Source organism: Mauremys reevesii, linkage group 4 (assembly GCF_016161935.1).
Source record: "Mauremys reevesii isolate NIE-2019 linkage group 4, ASM1616193v1, whole genome shotgun sequence".
In the NCBI taxonomy this organism is placed as follows: Eukaryota; Metazoa; Chordata; order Testudines; family Geoemydidae; genus Mauremys; species Mauremys reevesii.
This window is the reverse complement of record NC_052626.1, coordinates 117,686,232-117,708,075: the sequence shown is the minus strand read 5'-3', so window position 1 is coordinate 117,708,075 and position 21,844 is coordinate 117,686,232. Positions and strand designations below refer to the sequence as shown.

Below are 21,844 nucleotides of genomic sequence, written 5' to 3'. Positions count from 1 at the left end.
GACTGCAAAAGTCCACACTCCTGACCAGCCCTTATACTGGACAGGCAACTTGACTGTAGGCAAGTTTAAAGTGTTTGACATGAAGGGTTGAATTGTCACTGGAGCCTCTGGGTTGATGAATTTAGGGTTCACTAGGGATTGGTCGATAGTTGACACTTGTGCGCCAGTGTCCCTCCATGCAATAACCTTCTTTCCGCATGTCTTCAAGCCTGACTTCACTCAGTATATTGTCCAAGCAGACATGACCTCTTCATGCTTGTTCACCTACCTACATGAGTAATCCAGTCCCTATGTTGGTGGTTAGGCCCTCAGAAAATATGCAGGGGTCCTTTTTCTATCCCCAAAACCAACTAAGATTCTGGTGACAGACATGTCCACTCCCTGCTTCACTAGCTGGGTCTTTTTTTTAGGCATGGGGGAGGAAGGGCAGGGTTCTCTTTCAATCATGAGCAGCCAGGCTGGGAGCAGGTGTGGTTAAGTTTGTGATCAAAATATTTCAAGGCTTGGGTTCAGTCTGATTATTTTCTGATAGGGACAATACTCTGTTCCCAGGGCTTGATAGCTAGAATCTGGATCTATATCATCCCAGTTGGAGCATAGTGCTCTTGGGGGATTATGGAAGTTAATGTGCTCTCTGTGGGAGGAAGGTGAACAAAGGGAGAAAGATTTATGGAGCCTTGTAGCGATTTGGCAATCAGAAGGGCAGGGTGCTTGGCAGGCTGCCTGATTACTCCACACACAGCTAATGTAAAAAGGCAGAGCCTGCACAGTGTCAGATGAGGCAGGCGACAGCAGCAGGGGGAGGATCAGTGGGTCTAAATGTGAAGTGTAGTGATCGTGCTGCCGCCAGAACCTGAAGGTAAGGTGGCTGAAAAGAACCCAGAATCTGGTGCGGGCTCCTCCCTGTAGCTCTTCACCTGGGAGGACATTGGGCTCCACACGGGCCAGGGGCACCCGCAGCATGAGCGGTTGCTGGTGATTGACAGGAAGGTCTATGACATGGGACAGTTCTACCAGCAGCACCCGGGGGGGTGCCCAGATCATCAGTCACTATGCAGGACAGGATGCCATGGTGAGATCTGGGGGTGGGGAACCCAGATTATCAACTATTCTGCAGGGCAGGCTGCCATAATGAGAACCGGCAGTGGAGGGAAGAAGGAAGAGCACCTAGGTCCCTGCTGTTAACCTCCTCCCATGTTGAAAATGATCCTTATCCCTAGTCTTTGTTCTCTGTTTTTTTTAGCCAGTTCCTAAATCCATGACTAGACTTTACCTCTCACTCCATAACAAGTTAGTTTCCTTACTGCCCAATCATGTAGGATTTAGTCAAAGGTTTTTTGAAAACGCAGATCAAATATATAAACTGGCTCATTTATCCACTATTTTGTTGAGAAGCTGAAAGTTTTCCAGAGAGGCACAACTTTACAGAGGCCACGCTCATGTGTCCTAATAAGACCAGCATGTACATGTGAACTTTATTTATTGATAGAAGATCATTGACCAAGGTGCCCTGAAGCCCTACACTGCCCTTCTCTATCGCTCCTAGTGTAGGCATGTGGCTGGAGGTGGATGAGAGGGAGGTCACAATACTATCCTACACTGCAGCCATACAGTGTTCTACTTACTTGAGCCATGGGCTGCACCAGCCCTCAGAGCATCAAGATTAGGGAAATGCAAAGGTGGTATAAAAGGTAGGAGTTTGTCCAATGATTCATTGGGAACTAGATGGACTCCCAATTTCTCAAAATTTGTGTCAGTATTTTAATACCCATATTCTACTGCCTTCCACCAACCCATCACTCACAATGCAGAAATCAAGACCAGTGGTCTCCAATAAAAAGAGAACCCAGTCAGAGCCACAGCTTTCCAGGAGGTTAAAGGGAACAGGTCCATGATCCCCTTTCAACTGGAACTGTGCAGGAGTGGTTTGTTTTCTGTATTTTTCCTGCATTCCCTTTCACTGAGCGAATTTTCCCTCTACTCTTCATGTTGGAATGTTCACCACAAAAGCCAAAAGAAAAGAAGAAAAAAAAGTCAGCATGAGCTTAGGCAGAGAAAGGAGGAGGGGACCAGTCAGAGCCACTTAGCAACCATGATGATCTCCCTCAGTAAGGGGTTAACATGGTATCTGGCTTGTGCTCATCCCAGGTGTGTGCTTTTCTGCCCCTATTTCCTCCTGCATCCACAGGAGACCTTTGTCACATTCCACGTCAACAAGGCACTGGTGAGAAAATACATGAGCTCGTTGCTGATCAGGGAGCTGGCACCAGATCAAATCAGCATGGAGCCCAGCAAAAACATAAATGTCCTGAGGGATGGCTGCAGGTTGGGATCCCAAATAGGGAGGAACAGGGTAAAATAATGCAAATCTGGGTTTCTAGTTATTTATTGGCTTCCAGGACCCTCAGCTGTAGCATTGGGCTCATGGCTTCATGGAGTCACACGGTGCCTGCTGGGGGAGAGGGGCCCATTGGTTGTTGATTTCTGTATGCCTTGAAGCAAACTGGATTGTTAGGGACTCAACTCATTAGTCATAGGCTAATCCCAGTGATACAGGGACATCCCCACCCCAGAGTCAACGAAAACAACCCCATCACCTGCATCACTTCCAGAAGGACCAAGCCCAAGTCCACAGTCCAAGGAGGAACTGATGTCTCCAGCATCAAGAGAACAGTTCCAGGCTGAGCAGGAAGCAGATGACAGCCTTCAGAAAGCTTGGGTGGCGGCACGGAGCACCCCACCGCCTCTCAGCTCTTCTAACCGATCCCGCTTTGTTTTAGAACAAGGACTTTTATATAAGGATATTCTTTCTGGTGGACACCAGGAAGACTGGCATCCTCAAAGACAGTTGGTAGTTCCAACTAAATACCGGGTAAAGCTCTTGAGCTTAGCCCATGATCATCCTAGTGATCATTCTGGGGTTAACAGAACCAAAGTCTGATTGGGGAAGTCCTTCCACTGAGAAGGAATGGGCAAGGACGTTGCTAATTATGACTGGTCTTGTGAGGTGTGCCAATGAGTGGGAAAACCCCAAGACCAGGTCAAAGCCTGTCTCCAGCCACTCCCCATAATTGAGGTACCCTTTCAGCGAGTAGCTGTGGATATTCTGGGTCCTTTCCCAAAAAAGATACCCAGAGGAAAGCAGAACATACTAACTTTCATGGATTTTGCCACCCGATGGCCAGAAGCAGTACCCTTAAGCAACACCAGGGCTAAAAGTGTGTGCCAGGCATTAGCAGACATTTTTGCCAGGGTAGGTTGGCCCTCCAACATCCTTACAGATTCGGGAACTAATTTACTGGCAGGGACCATGAAAAAACTGTGGAAAACTCATGGGGTGAACCACTTGGTTGCCACCCCGTACCACCATCAAACCAATGGCCTGGTGGAGAGGTTTAATGGAACTTTGGGGGCCATGATACGTAAATTCGTAAATGAACACTCCAATGATTGAGACCTAGTGTTGCAGCAGTTGCTTTTGCCTACAGGGCTGTACCACATCCCAATTTAGGGTTTTCACCATTTGAACTTGTGTATAGCTGCGAGGTTAAAGAGCCATTACAGTTGGTGAAGTAGCAATGGGAGGGGTTTACACCTTCTCCAGGAACTAGCATTCTAGACTTTGTAAGCAACCTACAAAGCACCCTCCGACACTCTTTAGCCCTTGCTAAAGAAAACCTAAAGGATGCTCAAGAAAAGCAAAAGGTCTGGTATGATAAACATTCCAGAGAATGGTCCTTCAAAGTAGGAGACCAAGTCATGGTCTTAAAGGCGCTCCAGGCCCATAAAATGGAAGCATTGTGGGAAGGGCCATTCACAGTCCAGGAGCGCCTAGGAGCTGTTAACTATCTCATAGCATCCCCCACCTCCAAAATAAAGCCTAAAGTATACCATGTTAATTCTCTTAAGCCCTTTTATTCCAGAGAATTAAAGGTTTTCCAGTTTACAGCCCAGGGAACAGATGACGCGGAGTGGACTGAAGGTGTCTACTACGAAGGAAAAAGTGATGGTGGCGTCAAAGAGGTGAACCTCTCCACGACCCTTGGATGTCTGTAGTGACAGCAGATCAAGAAGCTGTGCACAAGCTTCACGCCAATGTTCTCAGCCACCCCAAGACAGACCGAACGGGCATACCACTCCATTGACACAGGTAATGCTCACCCAATTAGAACCCCACCCTACCGTGTGTCTCCTCACGCCAAAACTGCTATAGAATGGGAGATCCAGGACATGCTACAGCTGGGTATAATCCAACCCTCTACCAGTGCATGGGCATCTCCAGTGGTTCTAGTTCCCAAACCAGATGCGGAAATGTGCTTTTGGGTGGACTACTGTAAGCTAAATACTGTAACTCGTCCCGACAACTATCCAATGCCACGCACAGATGAACTATTGGAGAAGTTGGAACATGCCCAATTCATCTCTACCTTAGACTTAACCAAGGGGTACTGGCAAGTACCGCTAGATGAACCCGCCAAGGAAAGGTCAGCCTTCATCACCCATGCCGGGGTGTATGAATTTAATGTGCTCCCATTCGGGCTGCGAAATGCACCCGCCACCTTCCAAAGACTTGTAGATGGTGTCCTAGTGGGACTGGGAGAATCTGCAGTTGCCTACCTTGATGATGTGGCCATTTTTTCTGATTCATGGGCAGAACACTTGGAGCACCTGGAAAAAGTCTTTGAGCGCATCAGGCAGGCAGGACTAACTGTTAAGGTTAAAAAGTGTCAAATAGGCCTAAACAGAGGGCCTTACCTTGGACACCAAGTGGGTCAAGGAACTATCAACCCCTTACAGGCCAAGGTGGATGCTATCCAAAAGTGGCCTGTCCCAAAGTCAAAGAAACAGGTCCAATCCTTCTTAGGCTTGGCCGGATATTACAGGCGATTTGTACCACACTACAGCCAAATCGCTGCCCCACTGACAGACCTGACCAGAAAGACACAGCCAAATGCAGTTCAGTGGACTGATGAGCGTCAGAAGGCCTTTAACCAGCTTAAGGTGACACTCATGTCTGACCCTGTGCTAAGGGCCCCAGACTTGGACAAACCATTCCTAGTAACCGCAGATGCGTCCAAGCATGGCATGGGAGCAGTTTTAATGCAGGAAGGATCGGATCAAGAATTCCATCCTGTCGTGTTTCTCAGCAAGAAACTGTCTGAGAGGGAAAGCCACTGGTCAATCAGCGAAAGAGAATGCTATGCCATTGTGTATGCACTGGGAAAAGCTATGCCCATACATTTGGGGAGGGCGTTTCCAGCTACAAACTGACCATACTGCGCTGACCCCTTGGATCTTAAAACAAGGGAAATAACAAAAAACTTCTTTGGTGCAGTTTAGCTCTCCAAGATTTTGATTTTGAAATACAACACATTTCAGGAGCTTCTAACAAAGTGGCTGATGCACTCTCCTGTGAAAGTTTCCCAGAATGTCCTTGAAATGTGAAAAATCTTATTAGTTTTTACATAATCAGTAGTATATGTACAGGTGCATGTGTTTATTAATCTGTTTATTCTAAATTTCTAGGAAGAAAATCACAGCCAGCGTGGTCCAGCACTGTCTATGATTTGGGGGGGCGTGTCATAAACAGATAGTAAAGGGTTAAGAAGTTCCCCTAGCCTAGCTTACACTTGACCAGAGGAACCAATGGATGGACAAGATGTTTCAAGAGGAAGGAGGGAAGTTTTTCCTTTGTTCTGTTAATTAAATTCTGTGCCGGAGTGAAAAGATCAAGGAATCACCCAGGGTAGTATTAGAGAAGGAATGAATTAGCTTATGTTTATTTCCTTTTTTGACTTTGTCTTTTTGCATTACAGGGATAATCAAATTGGGTTTTCTTTTGTGTAACTAAGGTTTTTGCCCAGGGGAACATCCTCTGTGTTTTGAATCTGTTGTCTGTGAGAGTACCTTGTATGCTAATCTTGCAGAGGTATTTCTTTTACCCCTTTTCCTTAATTAAAAGTCTTCTTTTTAAGAACCTGATTGATTTTTTCCCCTTGTTTTAAGATCCAAGGGGTTTGGATCGGTGTTCACCAGGAAATTGGTGAAGTCTCTCAAGGTCACCCAGGGAAGGGTTACAGTACTTGGGAGGGAGAGATTTTGTGGGGGGAAGACAGAGTTTCCCAAATGATTCATAAACAGCTGTTTTAAATGATTTGGGTGGTGGCAGCAACCAGATCTAAGCTGGTAATTAAGCTTAGGGGTTCTCATACAGGTCCCCACATCTGTACCCTAAAGTTCAGAGTGGGAGTGAAACCTATGACAGGGCCCCCTTACTTTTCTTACATACAAAAGATCAAATGGGGAAAACCCTGTGAAATCTTGGGGTACCTCCCTGTATGCATACAACAGAAATGGCAATAACTCATCCCAATTTTGGACCCTTTTCTTGGTGTACATCCCTAGCATGGATTTTAAGGTCCCATTGAACCTTTCCACTAAGCCATTGGCCTGTGGGTGATATGGGGCAGTTTTAAGCTGTTTCACCCCACACAACTTCCACAGCTCATTGAAAAGTTGTGACATGAAATTTGCCACTCGATCAGATAAAATCTCTTTAGGGAAACCTGCTCTGCTGAATATAGTGAGAAGGGTCCTTGCCACAGTCTCAGCTTCAATATGAGTCAGAGCAACTGCCTCAGGATACCTGGTGGCAAAATCCACTACTACTAACATATACCTGTTCTCTCTCTGGGTGGAATGCTGCATAGGGACCACTATGCCCATGGCTACCCTTAGGAATGCTTCCTGTATCATGGGCAAGGGACACAGAGGAACTTTCTGAGGTCATACAGGTATCACAATACACAAGACCTGCAATAATCTTTTACACCAGTCTGTATTCCTGGCCAGTAGAAAATTCTCTTTAGCCTGTCATATGTTCTCTGTACCCCCAAGTGAGGAGCAAAAGGACTATCATGTGCGAGCCACATTAGTTCCCCACAGTGTGGCTGGGTATAACCAACTGCTTAAAGGGCTGCCCAGTGCTTTTGTTTTTTCCCACAGGAGCCTCTCTATACAATTTCCCGTTCTCCTCAAAAAACTTCTTATCCCCCTTGGCTGGGGTTCCCTCTAGAAGATATTTCTTTATGCTTTCTAGGGTGGATCCAGGGTTTTGCAGCTGAGGAAAAGAGAGACTTTTTCATTTTGTTCACATATTCCCCATTATTCATGCCAATATCCCTCTTTCATGCCAATATCCCCTCATTATTCATGTCAATATCCCTGATACTTGACAATATCCCTCTTAAGATTCCTAAATTTAACTCTATATGTTTCAGGGGTAATCTAAAACCTTTGAAAAACAGTGTTTTTGAATTTATAATTGTCTAAAGCCTCCTCAATGGGCATTTCATTCAATACATTTAGAGCTTTATCAGTTAATTTCACAATCAAGGTAGAAACTCTCTTGGCGTAAGGGATTTCATGCACTTCATGCAGCCTTTCAAAAGTAGTTAAATATTCAGAAACATCATCTGCTTCATTGTATGCAGGACATAAATGGTCCCAATTGAGGATTTTTGGAGTGGTGGGAATCGTTGGGGTCAGTGTGTTCTGGTTCTGCTTCTTTAGGAAGTCCAGTTGGTGTTTTCTATCTCTTTCTTTCTCCTCAGATTCTCTAGCTCTTAGTTCTGGGGCCCTAAGATGTGTTTGTTTCTGGTTCTCGGATTCTCTCTTTCTCTTTTATCTTGAGATCCTTTAGCTCCAATATTCTCTGGGGCTCCCTTTCTTATTCTGCAACCTGCAGTCTAAACAGCTCCAGCTTCATAGTGGCTTCACTGCTTTCACTCATTTTCCTGCTTTTCTGTCCCTCCTTCCCTTTCCCAAAATAAGCAAACAGAAAATAACAAACTGGTGCCTCCTCCTGACTGTCCTTAACCACCATACCTGTGTTGTGTGTTATACCCCTAGTCCCTGTGCTTGGAGAACATAAGTCCACCAGGAATATCTGGTGGGCATTGCTGAGTCGCAAGGTGAAGCAATACCCCCAGTATGTCTCCTGTGAGTGAGCCATTGAATTGTAACTCTTCTGATGGACAATGGCTGGTGATATCTGTTTGGCACCTGCCCAGGCATTGGTTACCTCCCTTGCTATTGTCTTTGGGGGAGCTAATATCTGGCTCTTCCCAAACCCACAACATATTTTGGTGACAACCATACAACACAATTCTCATAACTTCATATGCATTAATGATATACATATTTAGTTGGAACAGTGGGTTTCAAAGGATCATAGCCTTTCTCATGATACCTTACAAGGCATGTTTTATATGCATGTGATGGGGTGGAAGAGACCCCGTCCACTGATCTTGATCTCCAGGCCATGAGGCCTAAGGGCAGGAGTCCATAGAGATGCCCTGATCCGCAGGGTTTTAAGGCCTACTGGCTGGAGTCTATGGAATTGCCTTGGTCCACAGGGCAATCGGGTCATGTGACCCACATCTGGGGGGCAGCCCTTCTCTGTGAGGCAGTAAGGCCTAGCATTCAGAGACCATGGGGTACCCTGGGGTTTGCAAGGCAATAAGGCCCGATGGCTGAAGTCAATAGGGATACCCTGGGTCTACAGGGCAGTAAGGTGTAGTGGCCAAAGTCATTAATGATCCACTGGGTTCCTTGGTATCCAGGTCTAGTGGCCCAAGTCAATGAAGATATCCCTGTGGGCACAGCTGTATGGCCCAGCGGCCAGAGTCAATAGGGTGGCCCTCTGGGTGGGGCTGTAGGGCCTAGCAGCAGGAATCAATAAAAACACTCTGGGCAGTGTTGCATGGGCTAGTGCTGGGATTCAATAAAGTTGCCTTCCGAGCGAGGCTGTAGAGTCAAGCAGCTGCTTGGGGTGGGGGGAAGTGTGGGACACCTCCCAGAAGGGGGGTGGCGGCCAGGTAGGGGGACCCAGGCCCTCCCTGCTCCACCAGGTCCCAACCCAGGGCCCTTGCAGTGGCGAGTGAGTCTGTCACTGGGTCAGTGGATATCCGTCAACATGCTGACTGGCCTCAGGACAATGACTTGTCCCCCCTGGGCTACTTGCTATCTTGTCACTCCCATCTGTGATCTGTGCATCTTTGCCATCTCTGGGTTCTTCGGCCGGTGCAACTTCCTGTAGCCTGGACCTCCCTGGGGTGTCCACAGGTAGCTGGGCATCCGTGTGGGTCTCAGCGCATCTGGCTTCTGCAGTTCGGGGCTTCAGTGGTTCCTGGGCATGAGCCAGCAAGGAGCATCCTTCCTCTTTGGCAGTCAGCCCAGACTGAGCTGGGTTGCTACCTCTTATACTACTGCTACACCTGGAGCATGCCCAGTAGGGACTTGAGGGCATGGCTTCCTCTACCCACAGTGAGGAGTTAACCCTTCCCCTCCAGTGCAGGGTGAGTTCACCCCATCATACACCCTCTCCCTCAAGAGGGTATCTGGTGGGGGCTCTTTCTTTCTCCCCTCCCCTGTTATGCTAAAAAAAAAAATTGGCATTGGCATGCAGTTTCCCAGGGTGATGTAGTACCTGAAAGTCATATGGTTGTAGGGCAAGATACCAGGGCATGATTTGTGGGTTTGTATCCTTCATTCTATTCAACCATCACAAGGGTGCATGGTCAGTGATCAGTCAGAATGTATTTCCTAACATAATACCGCAGAGCTTCTATGGCCCACTTAATGGCCAAGGCTTCTTTCTCAATAGTTGAGTAGTGCGTATTTGGGGTCTCTGGGTTCCCTCTTAAACTGCTGCTACACCTGGAGCCAGGGGCGGCTCTAGCCATTTCGCCGCCCCAAGCACGGTGGCACGCCGTGGGGGGCGCTCTGCTGGTTGCCGGTCCCGCGGGTCCGGTGGACCTCCCGCAGGCATGCCTGCGGATGCTCCACCGAACCCGTGGGACCAGCGGACCCTGCGGGAGGTCCGCCGGAGCCGTCTGCTGCCCTCTTGGCGACCGGCAGAGCGCCCCCCGCAGCATGCCACCCCAAGCACGCGCTTGGCGTGCTGGGGCCTGGAGCCGTCCCTGCCTGGAGCATGCCTGGTAGGGACGTAGGTGTGTGGCTTCCTCTATCCACAGTGAGGAGTTAACCCTTCCCAGTCCAGTGTGGGGTGAGTTCACCCTGTCACAATGCAATATCATAATGATATGCAAATGATTAATATGGGGGATATAGGGCACTCCCCTGAGGTATAGAGTGCCACAAACACCAGATAAACCACTACATTACTAACTACACTAAATTAAGCAACAACTACAGACAATATGAGAATTCCTGAAGGCTGGTTAACCAAAACTCAAAGAGCGACAGTGAGCTCCAGCTCTTCCCCACAGTGGTCAGAAGGAACTGAGAAAGAGGCAGCAACCATGCCCTTTTTATCCTTGGCTTGGTGCATGAAGACAGAAGGGGCGCATATGCTGCTGCAGATGTAGCTGAAAGAATCTGACTTGAGTGCATTGGGTGCATATACACCTACAGTGGAATGTATATGTGCTCAGTCACTTGAAGGAGAACATTCATTTTTTTTTAATCCTTACATGTTTCTGGACACAATATTTGCTAGTAATGAGTTCCACAGGTGATTTCTGTGTTTGAAACAAATACTTCCCCTTTGATCAGTTTAAATGTGTTGTTTTTCAGTGTCATGGAATGTCCCCTGGTCCTTGTATTATGAAGGAGGATTTGTGCATAGTGAGAGCATGACAAAGGACCTATTGAGTGCAAAATATAGTGCTCAGAGGCTCTTAGGATTTGGCCTGATTTGAATCAAGTATTAAGGATGATCCTTGGGTTGGGCTGAGTGGTGCTTGGGGCAGGAAAAGTGCTGGATTAAGGTATAAGATAACTGAGCTACAGCCTAGGGCCTCACAATATGAGAGGCCTCTAAAAAAGAAAAGAACTGACTCCATTTCAAATTTTATCAAAATCGGTTGATAAATAAAGGAGATATGAGAAAAAGAATATTCTTTCTATATAGAGACATTTTCATTCAAATATGACAAAAATATACATATCTGGCTACACAAATACCCATACCCATACCCTTCACTAATTGTTCATTATTGACAGGCGGGAGGCCAGGGCTGAGAAAAAAACAATAATTGCACTTGTGAAATTACTATTTCTACAACTAAGTCTGCTATCAGTCTCCCAAGGCAGCGTTTTGCGGCCACCTGCTCCTGCTAGAATTCTGACTGTCTCTTCATAACTTATTTAAATAAATAAAAAAATTAATGTTCTCACTGCTGATAAAATTGGGAAAAAAGTGAGGTCAGAGAGGGCAGTGTCGTGAAGCAATCCTGCCAAGCTCCTACTCGTATGTTAGTGTGGTCTTTCTTCTTTGGATCTGTACATATGTACAATTGTATATTTAGTGCACATGCTGCTTTCTGCTTCATGAGCTACCCATGCTTCACATGATTGAGTTTGCAGGTGATCATCTTATAGACTTGAGTCAAGTGGATCTTGAGGAGGATAAATTTGTGTTGGCTTCCCTCTGTCAGTTTCCGGAACCTTCACAGTAAATGTCAGAGTGCTGACGAAAGGACAAATAGAGGGTTTTGAGTGAAGTGAAGGAAGATATACATATATATCAAAATATTCTGAGTACTTGGTGAGCAAGTTATTTCAAACTATGTGCATATATGATTTATAAGCTATTAAAGCCTATACATTTCATTATATTTGCTTGAATATAGGCTAGTTTTTCTCACTTTCTCAATGCCTATCTAGAGATTACCAGTCTTTTTTCTGGTAAATTTTTTCCTTCTCTTTCATGCATATAGCTTGTTGTCACTCTGTGTGTCCAAGGTGTTTACACGAGATTAATTAGTGGTCTTCAGGGAGACAAAGGATAGAGAAGCAAACATGAAGAGAGATGTCTGCCTAGAAAAAAGACTGGGATTTTCTGCTTGGCAGCAGGGCCGCCCCGGGGGGGGGAGGGCAAGTGGGGCAATTTGCCCCAGGCCCCGGGCTCTGCAGGGGCCCCCATAAGAATGGCTGAGGCTCCCGTCCCAGCCCTGGCCCTGGCCCTGACCCAACCCCACCTTAGCGCATCCAGGAACGTCCCTGGACAGCTGCAGCATGGCTCGGGCGGGGCCCCGTTCAGAGGCCGTGTGGTAAGGGGGCAGGGCTGCGAGCTCCAGGCCAACCGGAGGGAGCTCAGGCCCCGCTGAAGCTCGCAGCCCCACCCCCTTACCATGCGGCTCTGAGTGGGGAGGAGCTCAGGCCCCTCCAGAGCCACGCTGCAGTGCTGTTCCAGGGACACTCCTGGATGTGCTGAGGCTCCGGGTGAGGGGAGAGCTGGGGGTAAGGGGCCGGAGGGGTTGGATAAGGGGCAGGGAGTCCTGAGGACAGTCTGGGGATAGGGAGGTGGGCAGATGTGGGGGCTGTCAGGGGACAGGGAATGGGGGGGTTGGATTGTGGGCGTTCCGGAGGTCTGTCAGGACTCAGCGGAAGGGTGGGGTGGATAGGGGTTGGGGCAGTCAGGGGACAGGGGGCAGGGGTGGGGTCCCAGGGTGATGGTTGGGGGGGTATCTGGGAGATGGTGAGCAGGATGGGTCGGGGACAAGGAGCAGGATGGGTCGGGGATTCTGAGGGGGGGCAGGCAGTCGGGGGGCAGGAAGTGGGTGGGGGTTGGATAGGGGTCAGGGCCAGGCTGTTTGGGAGGCACAGCCTTCCCTACCCTAAAGCTCATTCAGCAGTTTGAGGCTTGCGGAAGAGCCAAGCTGTTAGCTTTTCCATTAGGGCTACCATCCCTTTCACTTCTCAAATGCCAAATTATAGTCTATATTTAACTTCAGTGCCATAGGGAGATTCATGTCAGGGGAGGGTAGCTTCATTTAAAATTAGCCACTGGGGGAGGGATCACATGAGAAGAGCAATATCCTACACCACCTACCTCCTTCCCAACCCTACCAAGGGAGACCCCCCCGCCTCGCATTCCCTGAGGCTTCAGAGGGGTTAATTCAGTGGTTCTCAAACTTTCATACTCGTGACTCCTTTCACATAGCAAACCTCTGAGTACGACTCCCCCCCATAAATTAAAAACACTTTTTTATATATTTAACACTATTCTAAATGCTGGAGGCAAAGCAGGGTTTGAGGTGGAGGCTGACAGCTTGCAACCCCCAGTAATAACCTCGTGACCCCCTGAGGGGTCCCGACCCCCTGTTTGAGAACCCCTGGTTTAATTTAATTTTAGCATCCTGTGTCCATTCACATGCATGTGCTATTTTGAGCATTTCAGTTTTCACAACATAGGGTCATCCCAGATTCTGGAACAAGCTCAAATGCTCAGTTCGTGGAGTATGTACATAAGCTCTACTAAAGACAAACCCACAGTAACCGTCTCCAGTTTGTGTGGGACCCCATGGAGCCAGTCTCTAGGAAACAGCAAAAAGCATGTAGGTTAAGTCCATTAATGGCTATTAGCCAGGATGGGTAAGGAATGGTGTCCCTAGCCTCTGTTTGTCAGAGGGTGGAGATGGATGGCAGGAGAGAGATCACTTGATCATTACCTGTTAGGTTCACTCCCTCTGGGGCACTTGGTATTGGCCGTTGTCGGTAGACAGGATACTGGGCTGGATGGACCTTTGGTTTGACCTAGTATGGCTGTTCTTATGTTCTAAGCTAAATGAACCCAAAGTTATGGAGACAGATATGAGTCAAGGAAGCCAGCAGAGTATCAGAAACCTGGAAAAATCTCTGACTGGATGGGCTCGGGCGTTTGGTCACAAGCTGAGGTGATTCAAAAGTTTTGGATTTTTTTTAAGCAGATTTTTTTTATTGTTTCTTTAAACAATCAAACACAGCAAGCAGCAAATATTTGGCCACACACTTCTGAAACCCCAAACCATATTCAGGTTTTGGCAGACTATTTTCAGCTTTTCAATTAAAAAAACCACAACAAATTTTGAAGGAAAGCAGACATTGTCCGTGATTTTTTTCTGCTTTTTAAAAACCCCTAGTTTTCGATCCAAAAAAAGTTTTGATGGAAATATTTGTCCAACCCTTTTAATGAGCTTCAGTGCCTTTTAGCACTAGGTGATGCTGAGAACCAGTGATACCTTGTAAAGAAGTTTTCTCAAAACTGGATTTGTGCCGAGATGCGGAAGGTTTATTTTTCCCAGGGCCGCCCATGGGGAGGGGCAAGTGGGGCAATTTGCCCCGGGACCCACAGGGGCCACCACGAGAATATAGTATTGTATAGTATTGCAATTTTTTTTATGGAAGGGGCCCCCGAAATTGCTTTGCCCCAGGCCCCCTGAATCCTCTGGGCGGCCCTGCTTGGCGGGTTTGGAGCATGCAAGATAATATTTTATTATAGGCAGTATGTGATGTACAAATTCTTATATAGACTTGTAAATCACGTATCATATGCATAATACATTGCATTTTTATAGTATGGCAAAAGAAAAATCCCAACAATTCATTGTTTTGTGGCAAAAATTAAATCAGAATAAACATTTGTAAATATATTTTATATATAATGTGGATAAACTTTGTATTTCCCTAATAAAATTAATCAAATGTTTTTTTCCATTTATTCACATGAAAAGAAGGATAATTTTTCTTATTCACGGTGAAAAAAAAATTATATATCCACACACACACAATTTGTTGTTGTATAGATATAGATTTTTTTTTACTGGTTTCAATAAAAACTTTCTGATACTAATTTTAGTACCAATATTAGATAATTCAGCATAACTGTCTATAAAAAAAATCAATTTATTGGAAAAATACATCGTGCATACAATTTTCTGATGGTTTGCTTATTACCGAGGTGTAATTCATAGCAATATAACTAACAGTTGAGCTTTAAGCTTGTGGGTTATCTGCATCCTATATACTCTATTGCTTCTCATATCCTCTGTTGCCATCTTATATCCTCTAAGACAGGGGTGGGCAACCTCTTCAGAGGTTAATATGCAGCTCCTCGCTCCTCGCTGAGGCTGGAGCTACAGATGCTAACTTTCCAATGTGCTGGGGGGTGCTCACTGCTCAGCCCCCAGCTATGCCCCAGGCTCTACCCCCACTCCACTCCACCCCTTCCCGCCCCCCTCCCCTTAGCCTGTCATCCCTCACTCCTCCCCTCACTTCTCCCAGAGCCTCCTGCACCCCATGAAACAGCGGATCAGGAGGTGTGAGGAGGGAGGGGGAAGTGCTGATCGGCGGGGCTGCCGGTGGGTGGAGGTGCTGGGAACTGAGGGCTGGAGCTGATGGGGGGCTGCGGACATATTACTGTGGCTCTTTGGCAATGTACATTGGTAAATTCTGTCTCCTTCTCCGGTTCAGTTTGGCCACCTCTGCTCTGAGTCTCATTGTGCATTCAGAAAAGGAATTTCACTGTTTAGATGCCCCAACAGAGAAGAAAAATTTCCTGAGAACTCTTCTAGTAAATTGTATTATTTACTGTATTTTTTTTATTTTGTATTTTTATATTGTATTGTTTACTTCTATTTTACTTACATACGCAATTAGTTCAAAGAATTTGTATCCAATTTTTTTTGTCATGATGTCATCGTTACAGAGAGGGCTGCTGAAAATGAAGATTATTATTCTATTTTTACAATTTCACCTTTGTATGTATTCAAATATAAAGCTTTCATGTTTATATATTCAATGTCCTTTCTGTGAAAACAAATGAATTCTTTTTTTTTTTTTATGGTATGGTGCCTCTTACACTTGACATAGCTTAGGGCTTCAGAAGGTCATAATCCGGCCCTGGACAGGACTGAAGCTGGGGGGTGGAGGGAGTAAAGGCGGTTTTATGCCAGTTGAGGGTCTCTTCAGCCCCACCGCAAATTAGAAAAGCCTCGGGACTATCCTAATTTGCACTTGAGTACTCACGGCTTTAAGGGCCAGTGTGGCATCTTGCTGTATCAAAAGTACAGTGGTTCTCTGGCTGTGGACACTCTGCTAGGCTATACAGGCAAGGCACTGCCTGCAGTGGGGTAATCCTTCTGCCTGCACCAGCTCTACTCTACATGGGAAATTTCTAGCACAGGGGAACTTCAGCTGGCCAGATTCACAACCAGAGTATAAAACTCAGCTCTGAATCAGGAGAGAGGAACTAGTTCTAAGGAAGAACTTGCTGAAACCTCAGTGCAAACCCAACCTCTTTTTTAAACCTTTCAGATGTCAAGTAGTCAAATCAAAGTCACCGCTCTTGTGTTTCAGTATGTATGACGTGTGGAGTGACACAGTCCTCCGAAATGCATTCCTCCGGTTTCTGTGAAAGAGCCTAGAAAAGTGTACTCTGATCTGGGAGGATATGGTCAGCACATTGAAACTCACGTGATCTATGGTATGGGAATTCCATCCCTTGCATAGATTACTTCTGCCCATGGCTAAAACAGTCTGTGCAGAGAGCTTTCCCTGGTTGGGTCAGTATATAACCCCATAGTAATTCTGCTTTCATAGCATTGAAGTATACCCATTTTCACCCCACAAAAGGTGGCATCTAAATTTAGACCATGGTGTCTGGGGCCTGCAGAGAGGGCAAAATTTCAAAATTGAGCCTTGGGCAATTGTGACCCAGAGAAATCAGGGACTGCTAAATGCGAGGTTTCAGCATTGTAGATTCCTAACTGAGGGTAGTAAAAGAAACCTCTTGCATGTTGTTTGGCATTGGATCTGTCCTTGAGTGTTTTTCTATCATATCCAGAACAGCATGAATCTCATGGCCCATGGGGCTACAGACCTTGATAATGCTTCACATTCAGTAACTAGCATTTTCCTATTGTGTTTGTTTTCTGCAAATACTTTTTCCAGTGGAGATATTTCCAGTCACCCAAAAGTAACCCAGGTTGTCAGTGAACCACACTGGTGTTTAATTTCCAAAGTCTGTGGACAGTTCAGTGCTCAGTTTGCTTTCATCTATGTGAAATAAATGTATTCAGAATGTTCCCTTTTGAATTGACAGCAACAGTCTGGGAAAAACTTCACTATAGAAACCATCAAGGATTGTCTTGGCTGCCATCTACAGTTGCTGTGAAGAAAAACAACCTCACAGATTGTTAAACGGAGTGTAAGGAACCTTCTGTTCAGTGTTGATTCACCTTGGGGTTTCAGATCCCCCCTCTCTCACCTCCCCACCTATCATGCCTAGACACCATGATGATGGACATCTAGTAAAGAGTTTATAATATTTTATATTTGTATTTTCTATTTCTAGTGCATTATGCACCTTTTCAAAATTAGGGGCTCGATTCCCTTTGCACACTTGTGAGAATCATGAGTAAGTGGAATTACACTGGGTAAGACTAGTGTAAGTGGGATGAAAATCAAGACATAGATCATAATATATTAGAGAGGTGAGGTTTTTTTACCCATGAAAGCTTATGCCCAAATAAATCTGTTAGTCTTTAAGGTGCCACCAGACTCCTTGTTTTTATACTAGAAGAAGTAATTCCATTACAATATCTAGTATAAAAAGAAGACACTTGTAACAGGTCACTGACACTTTCAGGTTCTATTGATCTAAAATCTATACTTTGCCTTACTTTGTAGGGACAAAACTCACCCATTTCCTGGGATTGAACTTTATCAAACAAAGAAATGAGATTAAATTCCAACCAGTTCTCTTCCTCAGGATTGGCTCATTTTAGGGTTGTTAGTGCTTAGGCTAATCCAGATCCTTTCTGCAGCAGATACAAGACCTTTCCATCAGGGCCAAACATACTTTTTTCCCTTTTATTGCATCCAGGCTTCATACTGCTGGCAGGGCCTATTTCCAGGAGAGACCTGTGATGTTATCATAGAATCACAGAATATTAGGGGTTGGAAGAGACCTCAGGAGGTCATCTAGTCCAACCCCCTGCTCAAAGCAGGACCAACACCAACTAAATCATCCCAGCCAGGGCTTTGTCAAGCTGGGGCTTCAAAACCTCAAAGGATGGAGATTCCACCACCTCCCTAGGTAACCCATTCCAGTGCTTCACCACCCTCCTAGTGAAAAAGTTTTTCCTCATATCCAACCTAGACCTTCCCCACTGCAATTTAAGACCATTGTTCCTTGTTCTGTCATCTGCCACCACTGAGAACAGACGAGCTCCATCCTCTTTGGAACCTCCATTCACGTAGTTGAAGGCTGCTATTAAATCCCCCCTCTCTTCTCTTCTGCAGACTAAATAACCCCGGTTCCCTCAGCCTCTCCTCATAAGTCATATGCCACAGCCTCCTAATCATTTTTGTTGCCCTCTGCTGGACTCTCTCCAATTTGTCCACATCCCTTCTGTAGTGGGGGGACCAAAACTGGATGCAATACTGGATGTGGCCACACCAGTGCCAAATAGAGGGGAATAATCACTTCCCTCGATCTATTGGCAAAGCTCCTGTTTATTAATACAGCCCAATATGCCATTGGCCTTCTTGGCAATGACGGCACACTGCTGACTCATATCCAGCTTCTCATTCACTATAATCCCCAGGTCCTTTTCTGCAGAACTGCTGCTTAGCCAGTCTGTCCCCAGCCTGTAGCATTCATGGAATTCTTCCTTCCTAAGTGCAGGACTCTGCACTTGTGCTTGTTGAACCTCATCAGATTTCTTTTGGCCCAATCCTCCAATTTGTCTAGGTCACTCTGGACCCTATCCCTACCCTCCATCATATCTTCCTCTCCCCACAGCTTAGTGTCATCTGCGAATTTGCTGAGGGTGCAATTAAGCCCATTATCCAGATCATTGATAAAAATAATTGATGAAGAAAACTGGCCCCAGGATCGACCGCTGGGCCACGCCGCTTGATACCGGCTGCCAACTAGACATCGAGCCACTGATCACTACTCGTTGAGCCCGACAATCTAGCCAGCTTTCTATCCACCTTATAGTCCATTCATCCAATCCATACTTTTTTAACTTGCTGGCAAGAATACTGCACGAGGGCTGATTTGAACACAGGCTGATTTTAGTCTTGGTGGTGACACATCAATATAAGAAAAGTGGCCTCTTTCCATACTTTGCCATTACACTATTTCCATCACTTTTAAATAACATGTTCCTGTGATAGTAACAAACTGGCTACCAGTTTCACAGTGTTTTGAGATATGATGAAATTACCTCCTCTCATCTTTACCATACATTGAAAAAAAAACCCTCAGTGTTACTAGGAGGCTAAAAATCTTCATGTTTATGCACAAAAGTTTGAGCTTTAAGATAAAATCATCCCTGTGATGCTCACAGGATCCTCTCTTCTACAAAACTAATATAGATTTTGCAACACTAGTTAACAACTGGAGTTTGCCAGAAGGAATCTAGTGCCCTGCAGATACCAATAGTTACGTCCATCCAAAGTGTTGGACTATCACAGCCTGGAAAACCTCCATCTGTCTCACCTCTTCCTCCGTCCCTTTACAAAGAGAAGTGAAAGTGAATCATTCACACTTTACCCATCCACCTTTTGACACAGCTGATCCAACCTCCTTCACTCTAACCTCCAAAACATGTTCAACTCTCTTTTCCTAATACTTTGTCAAGGCCTAATCGCCCTGTGGCATTTTCACATGGAAGTGGTCTCAGTTCTAGTTTTCTGTCTTCCAAGTTTTTTCAGGCTGATCCATTGAAGACTTTGGCTTCCCAGGCCCAGATGTGCCCCAGGAGGCATTACTCCCAGGAGACCCAGGAGAAGCCCTCACGGTCACCACAAGATTTGCAGATTGCCTGTGCAGCCGAGACTGGCTAGTTTGAAAAATCCCACGGTAGGTTTTTTGTTTGTTTTGGTTTTTATTAAAGGAAAGTGCTTGTTGGGGAAAGAAGTGGGGGCTATACTCCAAATTTCAAACAAAGGCTCAAATTTGATTCAAAATTTGAACTTCAGTTCAAACCAGCTATTTTTCTCCTCTGGTTCACTCCTCCTTAGTCTATGGAGTCTGTGAAGTATACTTAAATGCAATGTAGAGCAAAAATTGGATCTTTAAGTTGTTATCATTGTGATGAAGTATCCTCTGGATTCTGAGAACTATGTCGGTTTTAGAGTTGATTGCAGATATGTTTAACGTTTTTTGAAATCTGTGGGACAACCCACACACTTAGAATTAAACATACATGTTTGCAGGATAGGGTCCTTAGTATGAAAGTATGAGGTGGGAGAGAGCACCCGTGAATTGATAAGTAATTTCTAATGAGAAAAAGTAAAATACCCATAACACTACTCAGCAAGCTGAGCAACAGAGAAGAGAAAGAAAAGGTAAGTAGTTTTTTTTTTTTTCAGGAGGAAAGAGAAAATACCTAGACCCTGCTGTGCTTAGAATAGCAGAAAGCCCACATCTACTTATCCAGAACCTTGAGTAATGCCTTATTTAATCAAGCTTCTCCAACAAATATTGTCATATATTTACTGACATAGAAATTACCATACTTGATCAGAGCGGTGGTCCTGCTAGTCCAGCATCCTGCCTCTTAGTGGCCAGCCAGGTAGAAGGTGGAAGAAACCCCATAGTAGGACAATTACCGAATAACTTGCTCATAAGGGAAGTTTCATCCCAACCATATCAGTTAGTGGTTGGCTAATGTGCTGAAGCTTGGGGGTTTCCATCCTCTTTTAAACACTGTTCCCTTTTATGAAACCAGCCAGGGAGCTGGTTCAGTAGCACAAAACATGCTGAATAAATCATTCAATGGGAAATGGTTACAATGTCATAAATATAGTAATTGGAGATATACCTATCTCCTAGAGCTGGAAGGGACCTTGAAAGGTCATACCCCTGCCTTCCCTAGCAGGACCAATTTTTGCCCCAGTGGTCCCCTTAAGGATTGAACTTATCACCCTGGGGTTTAGCAGGCCAATGCTCAAACCACTGAGCTATCTAGTGACCACTGTAAATAGTGTAGTACAGTGACTACAGTAGGAAAGGGAGCGGGCTCTTGTAGCTCATTTGCCCACAGTACCTTATGAAGAAAGCTCTAGTATGTGTCTCCCTCTTTTACCAGTTTATTACTGTGAACACTCCTATACTCTGCAGCCAAGACCTGATGCCTTTGTTAAGGAGCTATAACAATGATCAGCACAGTCCTCAGGGAAAAAAATGCACCTGCACTTTAAAAGATTATTTCTTCATTTCCGCAGTTTAACACTTTTTCCTGCTTCTTAAAACAATAGGGCATTCATGTATTTTTGTCAAATACAGAATAAATTAGTTAGAAGTTAGGCCGTGCTAGTTGTGTTGTGCAGTTCACTTCAGTGATTGATTGTGGAACTTGTGTGTAGAGGGACGGGGAGTTTGGGCCTGAGTCTGAGTCTGAGCCTGGGCTTACAGTGCAGTGCAGACGGACCCTAAGTTCCTTTTCCATGGTCACACAGGAAGATGTCAACTGAGCAAGAAATTGAAACTGGGGTCTCCAGAATCATGACCAAATCCCTCCACTATTAGACCATCCTTACTCTACTGCTTGAGCTAATTTCTCACCTTCAGCTGACATGTCTGGTGCCAGTGAGACAGAGATGGCTCCAGGGTCTTGAGCAAAGCAATAGAAAAGGGGTGTCTCCCCCTACCACAGCAGAGCAGGCTGAAGAATGCAGGCATCAATCCCATCACCGCTCTGATACAAAGCAAGCGCTCTACCATTTGAGATAATCCACTTGAAAAAAAAAAAGGCCCTAATCTGATGTCATCCCATTGCAGCCTGTTGCTTGTATCTGAATGGCTGTAGGAGGTGTCTTTCTCTGGGGCTGGCTAACTAAGGGCAGGTCTACACTAAGGGCGGGGGTCGAACTAGGGTCTCGAAGTACCCTAGTTCGAACTACTTACCCGTCCAGACGCCGCGGGATCGAAGTCCGCGGCTCCAAGGTCGACTCCGCCACCGCCGGTTGCAGTGGTGGAGTACCAGAGTCGACTGGAGCGCGCGGGGAGTTCGAACTATCGTGTCTAGATTAGACGCAATAG

General features: G+C 45.8%; 1 protein-coding gene across 1 annotated transcript in view; it reads right to left on the bottom strand.

The window, feature by feature from the left end:
• The window catches only part of LOC120403991 (acyl-CoA (8-3)-desaturase-like), a 58,744-nt gene that overhangs the window by 15,188 nt on the left and 21,712 nt on the right, over window positions 1-21,844 (bottom strand). The window lies entirely within an intron of this gene.